This window comes from Rhinolophus hipposideros, assembly GCF_964194185.1.
Source record: "Rhinolophus hipposideros genome assembly, chromosome: 1".
In the NCBI taxonomy this organism is placed as follows: Eukaryota; Metazoa; Chordata; class Mammalia; order Chiroptera; family Rhinolophidae; genus Rhinolophus; species Rhinolophus hipposideros.
In genome coordinates, this window is record NC_138047.1 from 10,416,407 (window position 1) to 10,434,505 (window position 18,099).

Sequence of the window (18,099 nt, forward strand, 5' to 3'; positions counted from 1 at the left end):
AGAGAGGTGACTTGTGCCCCGAGAGTAGATCAGAGGGTTTCAGACAGAAAGGAGGTTTGGATGGAGAGAACCAACACAATGAGAGGGATTGGTGGGTAGGAAGGTGGGTGGGAGATAGGCAGGGCCCAGGGCTTGGGAGGCTGGTGCACACTGGCAAGTACTCTAAAGTACTTGGCGGGCTAGAGGGTTTGGATTTTATTTTAAATGTAATTAAAGCAAGTGAGCCCTTATATCACAGATGAGGACACTGAGGTTATGAAAGAAGTGACTTGCCAGAGATCACACAGGCACTTGGTGACAAAGTCAGTGTGAGAATCCAGGTCCCACGTGGGCCTCAAGGTCTTTTTACATCCACCTGGAACCTCGGGCTTAATCGTCCCCTCTGAAGGGCCACGCAAGACCCATGTTCTCTCCCGGCTTTCCTCCTAGACCACAACCCCCATCCTGGATGGGCACTCCTCTCCTTTGAAATTCCTCCAGATGAAGAGTTAAGTGGACTTCTGGAGTTATGGGAACTCTTTAATGCTCACACGCATTTTGTGGAACAAATGGAAGATCTTTGTCAAGCGGGACTCCAAGCCCCCTGCAGCTTCCGCCTTCATCACAGATGTGAGGAATTAGACCTCACTCTACTTTTTCTTCCGGAGCTGTCTGCTGGGATTCTTGAGATTACTGGACACACGAAACTAGGAGATCTAATCAAAATTAATTAATTAATTAATTCATTCATTCATTCATTCATTTATTCATTCATACATATATTCTAGTCCTTGGCAGCTTCCTTCCCACCCTCCATTTCAGATAACTAGGCAGTAATGGAATTTGTGTAGGTTGAGGGTAATAATTGCAAAAATGAGTTTAACTCCCTTTGCTGCCTTTCTGAGCTCTGAAGTACCCGGGAGGCAGTCCTGTGAAGATACCAACCCCAACCATTGGTATTCCTAGGGCGGGGTTTCTCAACCTCAGCACTGTTGACATTTGAGGCCAGATACAGCTGTGGGGGGCAGTTCTGAGCATTGTAGCGTGTTTAGCAGCACCCCTCTACCTATTAGATGCCAGTAGTACATCCTCCTCTGCCAGCTGTGACAACTAAAAACGTCTTCAGATATATGCCTTGGGTGCAAAAATTGCCCCCAGTTGGGAACTACTGCCCTAGAGTATGGGATTTAGACAGAGACAATAGGGACACTGGTTAGCTCAGTTGGTTAGAGCACATGCTCTTAACAAGGTTGTCGGTTCAATTCCCGCATGGGATGGTGGGCTGCGCCCCCTGCAACTAGATTGTAAATGGTGACTGGACTTGGAGCTGAGCTGCGCCCTCCACACCTAGATTGAAGGATGACTTCACTTGGAGCTGATGGGTCCTGGAGAAACACACTGCCCCCAATAAAATTCTTTTTTTAAAAAGAAAAGAAAAAAAGAGACAATAAACACTGACTTCTTTTCTTACCAATCTGCCCTGTCTCTTCTCAACTTCCTAGAAAACCTACTCACCCTCCCCACCCCACAGCCGAAGCCAAAGCTCCACAGGACTGAGCATCTTGGTGTGGGGGGCTATTTTCTAAGCCCACCACACACTCCTCCAGACAGGCAGGCCCATGGATTTCCAATGGCCCATCTTGGGTCGGCCTTGGGACTGGCCTATGCTCCCAGAAGCTTCCGCATGGAGTAGTCAGGGTTCTCCACAGGATCCTCACAGACCTGGGTGGTGAGGAAGGGGGCAGTCCTAAAGGTACTTGTGATTGAAACCTCAAGAAGTAGCCTATTTGCTTTGCAACTCAAAACATCTTGTAGCTGCATTTGATGGAGGGTTGGAGATAGTCTTGGGCAGAAACAGGATGATTGGTGAGCAAAAATTCCCAGGGTGTCATTTCCAGTAAACCATCGTTTATTTTCCTTCTCGCCCTCACTGAAGTGTGCGTGTAGCATTCTGCTCTGCTTGCTCTTTTTCTGGCCATGTGAGCCATTGGTATCTTCTGTGGATTCAGCATAGAAAGGTTGTTCAGGGATGTAAATAGTCTGTACAGAGTATGGAGGGCCAGGGTGGGAAGAAAAAAGCTGATCAGAAATGAATGGCTTATAGTTATAAAACTAATTTCTGCAAAGTGCTCAAAGCACTTTCGTATAACGTATTTTCTCAACGTTTGTGCTAGGCCATAAAAGAGAAAGATAGGAATAGGAATTAGGGAACTGTACGAACACTTGATTTATAAGAAAGAGGTTTTGTCTTGGTGTCAGCAAAGAGAGTTTGCACTTCTGCTTCTGTTGCTAGCTTGGCTGTTTGACTGGGACTGTCACTTAGATTCTCTATCTGCTCTTGTTTCTGGTTTTATGAAAGATAGATTAGTGTACCTTCCCTATTTTTCTAACAAGGTTGATGTCAAAATAGTATTTGTAAGAAATCGATCAACGTTTACCTGGACACAGAACATTATTATTATCCTTATTTTTCAATTCTCCCCTTGTTTTCTCTTACTGATTTTTAGTTTACTTGACTCCTTGGTTGTTGAAGAGTGTGTGTGAATCTCCCACTGTGTTTGTAAATTTCTTTAAGTCTGTCCATTTTCGCATCATATGTTTGGAGTGCTAGGTGCATACAAATGGTCCTTTACCTCATTTGTTGCTTGTGTAGAAGTTTTAAAGAGTTTCGTTTTTTTTTTTTTTTGTCACTAGAGAAAACTTATGTCCTCTGAGTGGATCTGTTGGTAGTGATCATTTTATATACACATCAAGTAAACAGAGCACTGTGATTGCGCCCAAGTGGGAAGGTGGCAGTGGGACAGCCATGCGCTGTAAGCCCCTTGATGCCAAATAACACTTTTGTCTTACAGTCTGATTTACCTGATGTCAAAATAGCTATTTCAGTTTTCTCTTGGTTAACATTGGCTTGGTGAGTTTTTCCAGTCTTTTCTGTGTCAAAATTCTTTTGTAAATGGTATATATTTAAATTTGAAAAATCTAATCTAATAATCTCTGTTTTAACAAGGCCTTTGACACATTTATACTAATAGTGATAGTGATGTATTTGTATTATTTTCTGCCCTATTACATTGTGCTTCCTATGTGCCCCGTTTTGTTTTTTGTTTTTTTCTGTTTATTCCTGTTTTTCCTTTTCTGTATTCTGCTGGATTGACTAATTCTTCATTTTCACGTTTTCCTCTATTAGTTTATAATATAATCATTTAAAACTACACTTTGCCCTCCAAGCACTGCTTTCGCTGCATCCCACAAAAAAATGAGCAGAGCCCACGAATAACCAGGGGAAATTGTTCTGGTCTGTTGGGTGGGGGAGACCCTTGTTTTGGCTCACGTTTCTCCTGACGTGTTATGATTAACACTTAGTAGTTCTGCAGTAATAGCGTCCCCATTACACTACAGCCGTGTCCAGTCCTTTCTGATAAAAGCTGTCCAATACTTCCTCTCCAGACCTATCAGAAATTGTTTTACACGGGACTTTGCATCCACCTTGAAACCAGCAGCCATGGAAACAGGTAGGGAAAGCTCCGGCATGTCGCCATGTCCAGGTGCACTGATGAGTCATCAGACCTTTTATGGTCCTCTCTAATGGACTTTTGGTGGCTGATTGATTCATAGAGCAAAGCTCCTAGGGGCTACGGGTGAGAGGCAGCTGTCTCCATCAGGGCCACAAGAAAAAGAATCAAAAGCTTTCTGTCTCTCTCCAGGATAAGGGAGGACATCTGCCTTCTTGGATAGCCTTGCATGTCTGTCCCACTGCCACCTTCCCAAACTTGGGCGCAATCACAGTGCTCTATTTACTTGATGTGCAGATAAAATGATCACTACTAACAGATCCACTCAGAGGACATGTTTTCTCTAGTGACAAAAAAATATATAAACTCTTTAAAACTCCTACACAAGCAACAGACTGGGCATGGTGCCAGACAGAGGTCCAGGTTTGTGAGTTCTCCACGGTTCTCCATGGAGACACAAAGTCAGGAGTAACGGCGGCCAAAGTGACCACAGTTCTTCCAAGTGCAATAAACTCACCTTTGCCACTCTGTCTCTTCTAGCTGCCTCCCCTACCACTGTGTTTTGGAGGCTCTATGTACGCGCCTGCAGGCTAATCAGGTACAATGCTCAATCAATGAATAAAAATAAAACCAGTATTTCTGATCTGCTGTGAATTTGAATCCATTTCTCTTGGCAAGCTTAGGCTTTGGAACTGGCTATGGTCTATTCCTATATTTGTCTGTTTGTCTGCAAGCAGCCTGAGGCTGAGATTTTTCTAGCCCTGAATCCCCAGGGACAGGTACAATTTACACAGTGGCGAACATTAGCAGAGACTCAATAAGTGAAGTGGCTTCTCCTTATTCAAGGCAGTTGTGGTCTGTACAGTTTCGTGAACAGTGAATTGGCAAATACTACATCATTGCTCCTAGGAATTAGGTTTCTGTGAGTCTCTGGTCACATTTTCAACAACTGCTCAATCCCTTATTTTATGTGCAATTCTGTTTAAAGAAAACTTAACATATATTATTGACTCGTTAACATTGAACTCGTGGCTGACAGCTCTGTAACTCATACTTGAACGAAGCTCGTCTAACACACATATTTTCTCCACAGGGCACATCACAGCTTTCTTGCACTTAGGAACAATACACGGCTCTTCAGGGGCCACTTTCAGCAGTGAAATCACCAACAAAAAGCACAAAAGTGCAAAACACATGGTAATAAGTAACTGCAAAAAGGACCCTATTTACAGTTGGAGCTGAAACCAGAAGGCAGAGCATTGCCTTGTTCTACCTTAGCTGGGAAATGTGTTGGGTGACTCAAAATTTTCACCACTCTGCATGTATGCATGTCCCTCAATGACGGTGAAAGTGTCGCAGGTATTAATTTTGGAGTTACAGATAAACTGTAAAAAGTGTTTTGCATTTTTTCGTGAGATGGCCAGTCAGGTGGAGCCACAAAAGGAGACAGAGGAGGGGCTCAGGAAATAATAGTTTATTACACTCATGGTGCTGGAGACAGGAGGCCTGCCCACCACACAGGTCCACGTGGGGAAGCCCCAGGCCGGTCCCGAGGCAGACACCCGCCCCAGGGAGAGCCTCAGTCACAGTTTCACTGGGGTTTCTGCAGGAAAGGCATAGCAAAGCAGGGTAAAGAGCTTAGGACTGGCTAGTTTAAATAATTTCAGCTGGTTTGGGCTCTAAGGGTGGTCCCTACTGGCCTGGCAGCTGGCCTTGGGATGATTAACGCAGAAGAATATTGCCTCCTGAGGTGCATGGACTAGATAGAGGAGGGCTGGCTCCAGATTGATTAGTCTGCAGATAGATTGCTCCTGGCTGGGCCCTGTGCTGTCTCTAAGAATTGGCTTGCTCCATGAGAAGACTCTAAAACATCATAATTTACAGAAAAATTTATATATACATATACATATATTATATATATTATATATATAGCAATATGTTACAATATTATATATACAATACAGTAAGCAAGTTGTATAATTATATTAGGGAATCTGTGAATAATGAAGGTCAGTTGTATGTGATGAGTGAATGAATGAAAACAAGAAATCAGAAGCTATAATCGAAGGTTTTTCTTTTGTAACACCAAGTTCCCTTTATCTTTCTGCTTCTCTACTAGTACAATAGAAAGAACAGAAGAGATATAAGAACTTCTTGATTTGGGCAAGATAATAGACTGCGATAATCTAAACCCTCTAACCATGAGCACATAGAAATTCTGGATAAAAATACATCATTTTTAAATGCATTTCTGAGTTTGCAAGGAAAAAGGGGGTGGAGAGTATCCTCCACTGCCAGCACATGAGGGAACTAAAAATCAAAGTTAGAAGCACCTCAACTCATGGGGAAAGATTCCTGCTCCTGGTTTTAGGGACATTGGTTTTAACAACCTCCTGGGATCAGGGGAGAGGATCTTGTTAGAACTGAGATCCTCAGTTCTCAGTTTAGTTGTTAGAACTGAGACCCCTGCCAACAGCACTATACAGGGGCACAACCTCCCTGAGATAAATCAATGTGGAAATGAAAACTTTAAAATGCTTAGAATGCAAAATTGGCTCCTTGTAAAAACTGAATAATGGATTGGTGAAATTAAGACATTTGGTTTGGAATGGTAGAACTTTTTTCCTCCATGATTTGGAAGGCTGGGCTACCTAGTCAACTCCCCTGGGCTTGTATAATGAGAATTCTTTATCACAACCTTTCTAAGAAAAGTTTGCTCTGATGTTGTAGCTCTTGCTATCCTGTGTGGTGGCCACTAGGCACATGTTGTTATCAAGCACTTGAAAGGTGATCGATCTAAATTGAGATGGTTCTGAGTGTGAGACACTTGGTGTCAAAGACTCAGTACAAAAAAATGTAAATTTCTCATTAATCATTTTTAAAATTTTTCTATGTTGAAACAATAGTATTTTTCTATGTTGAAACGATAGTATTTTGGATATACTGGATTAAGTAAAAATACATTATTCAAATTAATTTGACTTATTTTTCTTTACTTTAAAAAAATTTGGAGATTGAACAAGTTAGATTGTTAGATTGAACAATTACATATAACATATAACAATTACAATTAGATTGAACAATTACATATAACGTTGTCACATTATATTCGTATTGGACAGTGCTGTTCTAGGTTAAATAATGTCCTATTGGGGAAAGTCAAAACTATGCCATGAAAAGACCTCTCATTTTGAAATCAGACAAGTCTGATTTTACAAACTGGCTCTGCTAGATTTTAATGTGGATGATCTTTGGCCAGTGTTTTCGAGTTTCGAGTCTCAGATTCTTTGTCAGAAAAAGTGAGGATAATTATACACACCATGTTAGGTTGTTGGGAGAATTAAGTGAGATAGTGTTTGTTATCACCTAGCCCAGTACCTAGCCTAAGAAAGGTGCTTACGGGATGTAAATCCCTCCCTTCCTTCTTGGCAACTGAAATAAAAGGTCCATTAACTTCAGTCAATAATGTCACAGTGTGAGAGAATCTATCTCTCCATACCCTTGCCAACTTTGAAAATTAAAGTTATAAAAATGTTTTCTCTTTTGTTTTAATTTGATTTTATTCGTATTAATGAGGCTGAACACCTTTCAGACACTGCAGGTGGTACCAAAAAAATTTTCTGAAATGATTTCGTTAAGAATCTCTAAAAAGTTTATTTATCTTTTTACTCAGTAATTTCTTTTCTCCAAATATTTTAAAAAACAGTCATAGATAAAGGTCAAGATACATGTTCAAGAATCGGGGATATGCCCAGGAATAATCTTTAAGATCAGTTTAAAATGGTTAAATGAAGCCTACATTAAATTGGAATGTGATTTCTACCAGCCAGGAGATAAGAGCTGGGAAAGACAGCTAGCTGTGTCCTGGGGGCAGGAGATGAGGGTGCCTCCTTAAATTGAGTCTGGACTCCTGTGTTGCTTTGCCATGACGTCTCTGTTTCCTGTTGGGCCCCACTAACCTTTCTATTCTCTTCCCCTTCCCCTTTGTATCCCATTTCCCTCCCACGCACCATCTACTTTTAACCTGTGAAATTTTTGTAGGGGAGACCCTTACTTTGACTCTTTATGGTTGTTGTTTTATTAATGCCAAAATGTCCCCTCTGTTCTCTCTTATGCTTGAGTCTCTGGAAACCAAAGCCAAGAAGACTTCTCATTTATATGTGTCCCATCCCTCCCTTAAGTAACTGACAAGAGGCTAGCTAAACTGATTAAATGGGAGATGGGGAAAGAAAAATGCGCTGTCATGAGGGGAAAAAAAGACTTTAATACATCAAAATAATATCCCTCTAAATATACACATATTACATAGATGTGTGTGAGCAAGACCTTTGCTCAGTAAACTCTCTCCCTCATTTCCTTAGAAATCCCATTTGGTTGCAGAGCAATTAATTTCCTTATTGTAACTGTGGTAAAGAACATGTACTGTAATCCATACAAGGAATATTGATTGCTCGGACAGTAGAGAGCAAATAATATGGAGAAAATTCTTTGTCGTAGAAGCAGGATCTTTTTAAAAATATCCTAATCCTTAGCCTCTAAAAAGAACATTTGTGGTAGCACCAGTGGGGCAGGACTCATTACTGTGTGCTTACTACATATTGGAAACCTATAGTCCTGAGAGTATAAACTTACTTCTACAATGAGTGAAGAAACATGGTAGGATTTCAGTTTTCCATCTGAAAGATGGACCCAAAAGTGCACTCCAAAGATCAAAATGGGTATTTATACTTGAGAAGGTTTCCTCAATAGATCCTCAATAGATAATGATACTTTTATTTGTAAAGTTTCACTATTACAGGTGCTTAAATTCTGGTGTCCACATTAAGAGAGGAGAGAAAAGCTCTAGGTAATAGGATAAGGTGCTGTATTGGTCAGTTGATGAAAACGTGACCAGAGACTCACAGAAACCTAATTCCTAGGAGCGATGATGACCTGTGAGGTATATGTTTTAATCTGTAAAATCCAGAAGAAAGTAGAAATAACAAAATTATATATATAATATATTATATATATATATATATAGTTTCAATCAATCACATATACCTGAAGAGATATATTTTAGGTATTTTCAACGCTTTTGTTTCTGTGATCTGTTCTAGAATCATAGAATGTTTGGCCTAAGAGAGCCGTCATAATCTCATTCAGTCTCCTCGTTTTTCAGAAGAAGAAACTGAGGCACAGATGTGTTAAATTACTTAGGGTTACACACAGGTTATTGTCGAAGCTCAGCCTCCCAACATGAATATTCTGGAGGGTCTTACTTTTTCCAAAGCTAGATGCGCTGCATATCTGACCCCAAGGAGGAAACAGTACTTTGCCTTGAGAGGGAGTGAGTGTTTTAGACATGGAGCCTATAATTGAAGATAATATGATTGAAATGAAATAAAAATGAGAGATTATTAGATATTTATTCAAAAAGACAAGTGTAGCGAGTCGGATTACATTGAGAGTACATTTTATCTCTAATAATCAAGAAGGATGAAGAACGTGTGTTTTTTTTCTCTGCAGATCTAGGGCAAGGTTAGAAGGCAAACTATCTCTAATAGCTTGCTTGCGATAATATAAGACTGTATAATTAATTTCCATTATGGAAGCAGAAGGAGCAATTTAAATTAAAAGAAGTATGCTTGTGTACATATGTGTGTATGTTCAAGATACACAAAGTAGGGAGAGTAATCAACAAATAAATCTCAGTTTTGGCCTGTAATTGTTACGAGGGTAAGAGGGGAACCACTACAAGTAGGAAAAACAGGGGCACTCTGCATTGCCAGACCACGGGGAGGAATGGGAAAGGCCCTCAACTGTTGCTGCTGTTTCTTGTTTTTCTTCACAGGTCTAAAGATACACACCCTCTTGCCAGTTCTGCTACCACTTAATGCCCCAGCCTCCTTGCTCCAAGAAAGAAGACGAACATGAGTAGGATGAAAAGCAGATACCTCGACAAACCTGTTTTCTTCATTCTAGTATTATAGAAACAGTCAATAAATTCAGTCACCCCTCCAAAACATGTTTATTGGATATCTACTAAGTACAAGGAACATAGGTGTTGGGTATTATAGCACTTAGTATTTGTACTAAGTTTTTAGTGGTAATACTTAGTACTTAATACTAAGTACCATAGGAGTCTTGTTGCTCCAAATGTGGGCCGTGCACCAGCAGCATCAGCACCCCCACATGAGGTAGCTAGAGATGCATAATCTCAGCTCCCAGACCTAATGAACTAGTATCTGTATTTTAACCAGAGTCCCAGGTGAGAAAAACAGCTACGGGAAGCGCTAACAAGTGGCTTTATTATAGGAATATAATAAAGTAATAAATATAATAAAGTAGACAAGTTTGCAGACTCAGGCAATTGAACCGGAAGTGAGCCTCTCAAGAAGATTAGAAACCATCGGCTTTTTGATTCTTTGTGGAACCCAGTTTGACTTCACCACAGCGAAAGCTGAGGGGAATAATGCTACTTTAGTCCCATTAGGTTCTGTAGCTTAGTGAAGGATGTCTATGTTATTATGGGGGGGCTGGAAGCAGAAAAATAAAAAGTATTGCTCAGTAGTTCACGTAAGACATCCCCAGAAATAGCTTCTTGGGCCTTGGGGGCCCTGTGGTACCGCAAGTCCCAGTCACTCAGACCAGAGCACGGGCATGGGTTTGTAGCCTGGGAACACTTGGGTTCCATGCATTTACAGCCAGGGCATAGATATTTTATATGCTGCCTCCCCCGCCCCCTGCATGTTCAAACATTTAAAAAGTCTGCTTCTGTTTCTGCTCAGCAGAGGCTTAGGTTTTCACTCTGTCAGGAGAATAATAACGTTACTATTCCCATTTCACACTCTGTATCAGGGCATGGCTCACGGAGCTTCACGGGGTTCCTCAGTTCCCCTGTGGGAAAGAGAGGTTTGAAAAGTCATCTTGATAAGCAGCAGGCAGGCGCTCAGGTCCCAGTGTTTGCAGAAAAGATTGCTGACTTACAGAATGCAGAGAAATCTGGGCTGAACTTGCACTGCTAATGAGCACACCTTTGCTCTCTACAGTCTTTCTGCAGCAGCTCAGAAGTGAAAATGAGATTTCCCCGAGCAATAATTCATTGTTCATTGCCCACTGGCTGATCCTTTTCACCTAGGCTTATTTTCAAACATCCAAACTTTTTTATTGAAGAGATGGCCGGTTTGTCAGTCTCTGCAATGAAGGTAACTCCACTTCCTCCTTTGTGAAATAAGTGAGTTGCCCAAATGACTCCCTATGCGCAGGTTTTTCATCCCCAACATTTTATTTGGAAAAATTTTCTAATCTCCAGAAAAGCAGACACAAGAGTTTAATGAACACTGGTGTACACTTTACCTAAATTCACCAATTGTTGACATTGTGATTTTGTGTGTGTGTGTGTGTGTGTATGTCTGTGTGTGTGTGAAGAATCCAGGCCAGGTAACTGGTAGAATGCCCCACATTCTGGATTTGTTCATTTCCTCATGTGTAGATTCAGGTTTAGCATTTTTATCAAGATTACCACATTTGTGATGTTATGTACTTCTTAGAAGTGTATGATAAGGGTTTATTCCATTATGTTCATTTTAATTTTGATCACTTAGTTAAGATCGTTTTGTTAGATTTCTCCCTTTTAAGATAACTTTTCTCCTTTCTAGTTAATCGATAACTTATATGTTGATATTTTGACAGCATGTGAATATCCTGTTTTCCAATAACCTTTCACCCAATGGTTTTAGCATTTATTGACAACATTTGATTGAATAAATTATAACATTGGGGATTGCAAATGGTGATTTTCAAATTCCACAATTCCTTCTACATTTATTGACTGGCACTCTCCTACAGAGAATTCCCTATCCCTCATCTTCTCTCTCTCTCTCTGTTTCTCTCTGTCTGTCTCTCTCTTTCCCCCTCTGTCTCTCCCTCTCCCTCCCTCATGTCTGAATATCACCACAGACATATAAATTATTTTTAAAATTCCATGTGTCATAATCCATTACTATATTTTTTATTCTCAAATTATTCAAAATGTGTCCAGTGGTGACCCTTCAAGCTAGTTCCTGTGTCCTTTGACATGCTTCTATTCATTTTTTAAAATACAAAACTAGAAAAACAAATTCAAGTTAAACCCAAAGCAACCAAAAATGATTATATAACAAAGATAAGAACATACATAAATAAAACAGAGTAGAAAAAGAGAGAATCAATGAAAATAAAAGCTGGTACTTTTAAAAGATAACACAATTGATAAGCCTCTAGCTAAACTGACCATGAAAAAAGAGAGGACACAAATTACCAATATCAGGAATGAAAAAGGGATATTGTTATTGACCCTTCAGTGTAATAATGAATATTACAAACAAATACATGCCCATAAATTCAAAAACTTGGATGAAATTGAAAAATTTGTTGAACAACACAAACTCCCACAATTCATTCAAGAAGAAAGAGATACCTGGAATATTTCTATATAAAGTAAGGAAACTGATTTGTAGTTAAAACACTTCCAACAAAGAAAGTTCTCCAGGCCAGGATAGCTTCACAGGAAAATGCTATCAAACACTGAAAAAAGAAATAATACTAGTCCTACACAAACTATTCCAGAATATAGAAGCAGGGCTTGGACTAGAGTGAGCAAAAAAAACCACTTATGTGAGTGCAGGGTCAGCCCCGGTGAGGGACTGCCACTATAAAGATTGCACTTTGGGTGCCTTGGTTAACTCACCCTGTATAGAAGAGTGAGGGAACTCACCCTGTATAACAAGTCCTGTATAGAAGAAGAGGGAACACTTCCCACTCATTCTATAAGTCCCACAAGAAAAGACAACTACAGACAATATCCCTCATGAACATAGATGCAAAAATCCTCAAATCAATACTAACAAATCAAATCTAACAATATATTTTAAAAGGGCAATACATTATGCCTAAGTAGAATTTACCCTAGGAATGCACAGCTGGTCCAACATTTGAAAATTAATAAATGTAATTAACCATATCAACAGACTAAAGAAGAAAAACAATATGATCGTCTCAATAATGCAGAAGACACCTTTGGAAAAATTCAGCATCCATTCATAATTAAGAAAAAAAAGTCTCAACAAACTGGTAATACAAGAGAACTTATTCAACCTAATAAATGTCATCTACATTAACATTATATTTCATGGTGAAAACTGAACGCTTTCCTCCTAAGATTGGGAAAAAAACAGGCTGTCTGCTGTCACTCTTCCTATTTAATGTACTAGAAGTCATAATCACAATAGTAAGGAAAGAAAAAGAAATAAAAACATACATTGTAAAGGAAGAAATAAAACAATATTCATAAATTACATGGTTTCTGTGTTAAAAATCCCAAAGATTCTACATAAAAAAGCTAAAACCAATCAGTTAGTTTAGTAAAAGCACAAGATACAAGGTCAACATACAAAATTAATTGTCTTTCTATATATTAGTGATGAACAATTAGAAATTGAAATAAAAAGTACCATTTAAAGTAGTACTCAAAATAAAAACTACTTAGACATAAAACTAACAAATTAGGTTTGAGATTTGTATGCTGATAACTAAGACACCAATGAAAGAACTCAAATACCTAAATGAATGTAGAGATATATCATGTTCATGGATTGGAAGACTGTATAGTAAAATAGAAATTCTCCTCATACTGACTTATAGAATCAACAAAATTGCAATGAAAACCTCAGCAGGATTTTTTAAAAAATTGATGAACTCTTTTTCCATTCCATATACATTCTAATGTATATGGAATGTTAAGAAGCTAGAATTCCCGAACCAACTTTGAAAATGAAGAGGTTGGAGGACTGGCTTTACTTGATATAAAGCTACAGTAAACAAGAAATCATGATTTCAGAGAAAAGATAGACATATAAATTAATGGAAGAGAATTAAGACCAGAAATCGACCCATACATATATGATCAATAAATGAGCAAAGGCAATTTTAATGCAGCATGGACAGTCTTTTCAACAAATGGTGCTGGAAAATTGGATATTCATAGGCAACAAAATAACTCTCAATCCACACATAACTCCATATATAAAAATTAGCTCAAAGTGAATCATAGGCCTAATTGTAAATTAGGTCTATGATTATTAAATTGTAAAAGTAAATGAGGATAAAAACCTAAGACTATAAAACTTCCAGAAGAAAACATGGGAAAGAACTTTTTCTGCCTTTGGGATTGGCAAAAATTTCTGAGATACAACACCAAAAGCATGATCCGTTGAGAAAAATGGTAAATTAGACATCATCAAAATTGAGACCTACTTTTCAAAGATCACTAATAAGAGAATCAAAAGACAAGACACAGATAAGAAGAAAATATTTACAAATCACATGTCTGACAAAGCACTTGGATCCAATATTTATAAAAGAACTTTCTCAAATGTTAAAAAGATTTGCAATACTATAAAACAATGACACTCTTCTCACTAAATTTAATTCTTATTTTGGATTATATAGTTATTTTCCACAAGATGTTTTAATTTATGTTAACAGGTGATAGGTTTGCTATTGTTATTTTTAAATGAATTAATACTTAGTTTAAAAATTTGCCTGTTTTAATGTTGATTACGGTAAATATTGATAGATGTAATTCACATCAACAAAAGCTGTTTGTCATTCTCCTTAGAGTGTAAAGGAGCCCTGAGACCAAGAACTTTGAGATTGGTGGTTATGGATAGGAGATATTATAGGAGTCCAGCACCAGCCATACCTGTGGTTGTATCAGCCAAGTGTTCTATGGGGAGAGGCTCTTGTGCACATAAAGGAAAGGTTGTTTCAGATAATTTGATTTCATTAAATGGCTGGGTTGGCACAGGCTCTCAGATGGCCCTTAAGTGCCAATTTCTTGCTAGGGTTACTTATTAGATTCATAGACAGTACCACTTATGGTAGCAGGAGCTTTAGAAGCATTCTATTCTAGAATGACGCTGAGTGAAAGGAAGCTATATTTCCCCAGGCGAGTTGGGAATGCTGTGGTTCTGACCCTATTAATGAGTGTCATCTTGTTGTGATCACCTGTTCAGGTGTTACCTTAGAGTTTTTTGCTGTCTTGCTGTGTGTGCATAGAGCTGGAGCCCCAGACAGGTAATCCTTTTTCTCTGTTCTTTGCAATTATCAGTCCCAAATGGATAGTTTTTTGCCTCATGTTAGAACAAGCATCTGGTTCCCTTGTCTCTTTCTTCATTCTGACTAATTGTCGATTAACGCTCTACATTTGCTTGATTCTTCGGTTGTCACATTTCTCCAGTGCCCTAACCTTTTCTGACACTCCTCCACTGAGTGTAGTCTGAGGAGAATTAGATGTAAATGAGGATAAATCTGTCCAGAAGTGAATTTTCTTCAGAAATATTTGCAAAAAGGGAGTAGGTGGGAGAAAACCTTAAATGTCAGTAATAAATATGTTTCAGTTTTCAACAAAGGAAGTGCTTCAGAGACGCCCTGCTTTGTCATTTCAAAATTATAGAACTGGTTAATTGTCCCATTTGGAAAAGGAACACGCTGGGGTTTTAAAAGTAGATTTTATATCATCAAAAAAAATCTGAATTTTTGGTATGGTCATTTATTCACTTAAATGTTTATTGACTGCCAGTGAGTGTGAGGGACAGTCTTGATGCTAGAGATTAAAAATGGAAGGGGACAGTCATGATTCTTGCTCTCAGAGCAGCATTTCTCAAAGCAGAATTTCTCAGAATAAACGACGAACTCATTTCCGGCTGAGAATGGATAATTCCTATTCATTCTTCCATTCTCGGATTAAATGTTAGGTTTGATGTCTAAGAACTGCAGAATCAAAGATCTATACTTTTCTAATTTTAAAGGTGTTATAATATTTAAAACATATGGCCAATTGCCCTTCTATAGTGACTGTACCAATTTACTCCCAACAGCAATATGTGAGAATGCAGGTTAGGGCCCACTGATTCTGAATCACCTGCAGGGTGAGCTGGTGTGGGCTGAAGATGGATAAAGAGGCAGTGGAGGGACAGTGAGCTGATCAGCTGCTACAAGAGGGGAAGCCGGGTGCTGTGAGGGCATCCCCAGGAGTCTCTTGTCCTGTCTTTGGGGGTCACCAGAAGATTGTTAGACATCTAAGCTGGCACTTAGTATGGGTTCATGGCTGTAAATTCTCCTGGAAGACTTCCAGTTTTTCCACTCAGATCCCAGACACAATTAAGATTTCCCATCTCTCTGCATAGAGTGATTGGTTTTTGTTTTGTTTCTTGATCATGCATTAACAAAGGAAGCACTTTTAACAAATACATTCATTATGATTGGGTGTCCCTCAAGCAAAGACTTTTGGTGGATGGTTTAATATCCCTCCTAGCATCAGATTCTGATACATTGATTAGAAAAGCAGCCCTGTGAGCACCTAAGTAACAAAACTGCCTCTAAGTATGTTCTGTGGAGCCTTAAGGACAAGTCTTAATACAGTCTGACATCTTTAGGACATCCAAGAACCTTTGCCCTAATTGGCCTGTGCAGAAATAAACCTGAGCAAAGTCTCCTGAGGGTAATCAGGTAATGGCAGGATTGAGATGGGAGGGACCGGGTCAGGGCTTGGCTGAGCTATCCCTGGTGCCGAGACTGACCTAGTGCTTCTCCTGCCTTAGGAGCTTCACTGAAGAGCGTGAGTGAGAATCAGGTTCGGTGATGTTCCGAAAGCATTTTCTGGAGCACAGTTTTGTACCGGCTTTTGTTTTAGGGCGTGGGAACAAAAACAGATATGATAGAGCCACTGTACTGTCCTCCATGCCGCACAGAACAATGGAGAAAATAGAAATAACATAATTTAGTCCACAAGAAATACCATTAAGTTTTTTAAATGCTCTAAAAATTGAGCAATTATTATATTAATTGGATGTATGCTGGTGTCTTTGTTAGGAAAGACAATATCTCTCCTATCATTAACAAACTACTCAAGAAGGAAAAAAATATATTTACAAAGGCTAGGTGTGTTGATGAGGTAGGTGAGTTATTCCTCTTCTCAAAAGTTCTCTCTCTGGACATTAAGAATTGGCATCTCCATGTGGGATATCGGTGTTTTTCTTTCTTTTTTTTTAATTTTTAATTTTTTTTATAATTTATTAGTTAAAGGTGTACAAGACAAGGTAATACTTAGACGTTCATCATTTATATCCCTCACACTGTGAACCCCTGTCCCCCCATCCACTATCCCTCAGACCTCGCGCAGAGCCATATTGGTGTTTTCAATTCAACCAAATTTTTTTGAGGATTTACCATGTAACAGGCTCTGCAAGGGATACAAAGATTAACAGGGCTTGGGTGATATCATGTGTGTGTGTGTGTGTGTGTGTGTGTGTGTGAGAGAGAGAGAGAGAGAGAGAGAGAGAGAGAGAGAGAGAGAGAGAGAGAGAGAGAGAGAGAGAGACAGGACAAAAAATAACCACCAGAAAAGCTACCATTGAGTGCTTCCTATATGCCAGGCACTGCTCAAAGTTATGTTAATCTCATCTAATCCTCTCAACAACCATAGAAAGTAGGTATTAGTCTTGCTTTATGGTTATGTGACTTTCCCAGGATCACAAAGCTAATAAGACAAGGATCAGGATCACGGGAGAATTCCAAACAAAGTGATATGGAGGCTTAGAGGAGAAACTATCATGTGAGTAAGAAGCTATCAAAAGCTTCATAGTGGAGAGTGTTTTTGCAAGGCCTTCTTATCTGGGCAGAATTTTGAAAGACAAAGATTGTGGGTGTAAGATGTGGGAAATATTCTCAGCAGAGGGAAGAATGTGAGCAAAAGCCCAGTGCGTTTTGACTGGTGTGTTGGGATGTGTAGAAGTACTATGGTAGATAAGACTGGAAAGATAGAACATTTTTGTGGAGGCCACTTTTTAGAATGGCAGGTAAGGAGTTTACAACGTAGGGGATATTAACAGGAAAGAAGCAGGCTTTGTGGTGTGGGCATAGCTGGGCTTTAGGAAGATGACTCTGTCAGGATTAATACTGGAGAGTAGGATGCAGTGAGACTCATTAGGAGAACCACAAGAATTTCAGAAAAGGTGATAAGAGTCTTAACTAGGGCAGCAGCTTTGAGAATAGACAGTGTTATGTCTTTTAAAGATGAGCATCATGGGGTTTATTTTGTTTCAGGATTCCTAAGGAAGAAATTGTGCTTATGTCCACCAAGTAAACCCATCATATAAATACTTGGATTGATAGTATGGTGCTACTAATCTAAAAAATTATTCATGCTGATACTTCCCAAGCATCATTGTCCCCAGTGGCTCCTGTAGCTACCCGCTGATGCTTACAGCAAAGCACATGTGGTAACATCAACCCCAGCCCTCTGTCGTGTGACATACCCGCAGCAGCTCAGCCCCTTACTCACAGACTGCAGCAGGTGGACTGTGGCAGATGCTGGTGCCTATCTCCTGGTGCCTACATTACTCAAGGATTTGATCACAGAGGCCATGCCAGGTCCTATAGAGGTCCTTCTTTTGAGATATCAACCAGACAGGCTTCTTTCACTTGGTTTGATGGGGGCAGAAGAGATGAATGAGGTGAGGGGAAAAGAGTCACATTTGGGTCAAATTGCCACCCAAAACTAAGCAGGGAGTTAATGTGGTAGAGG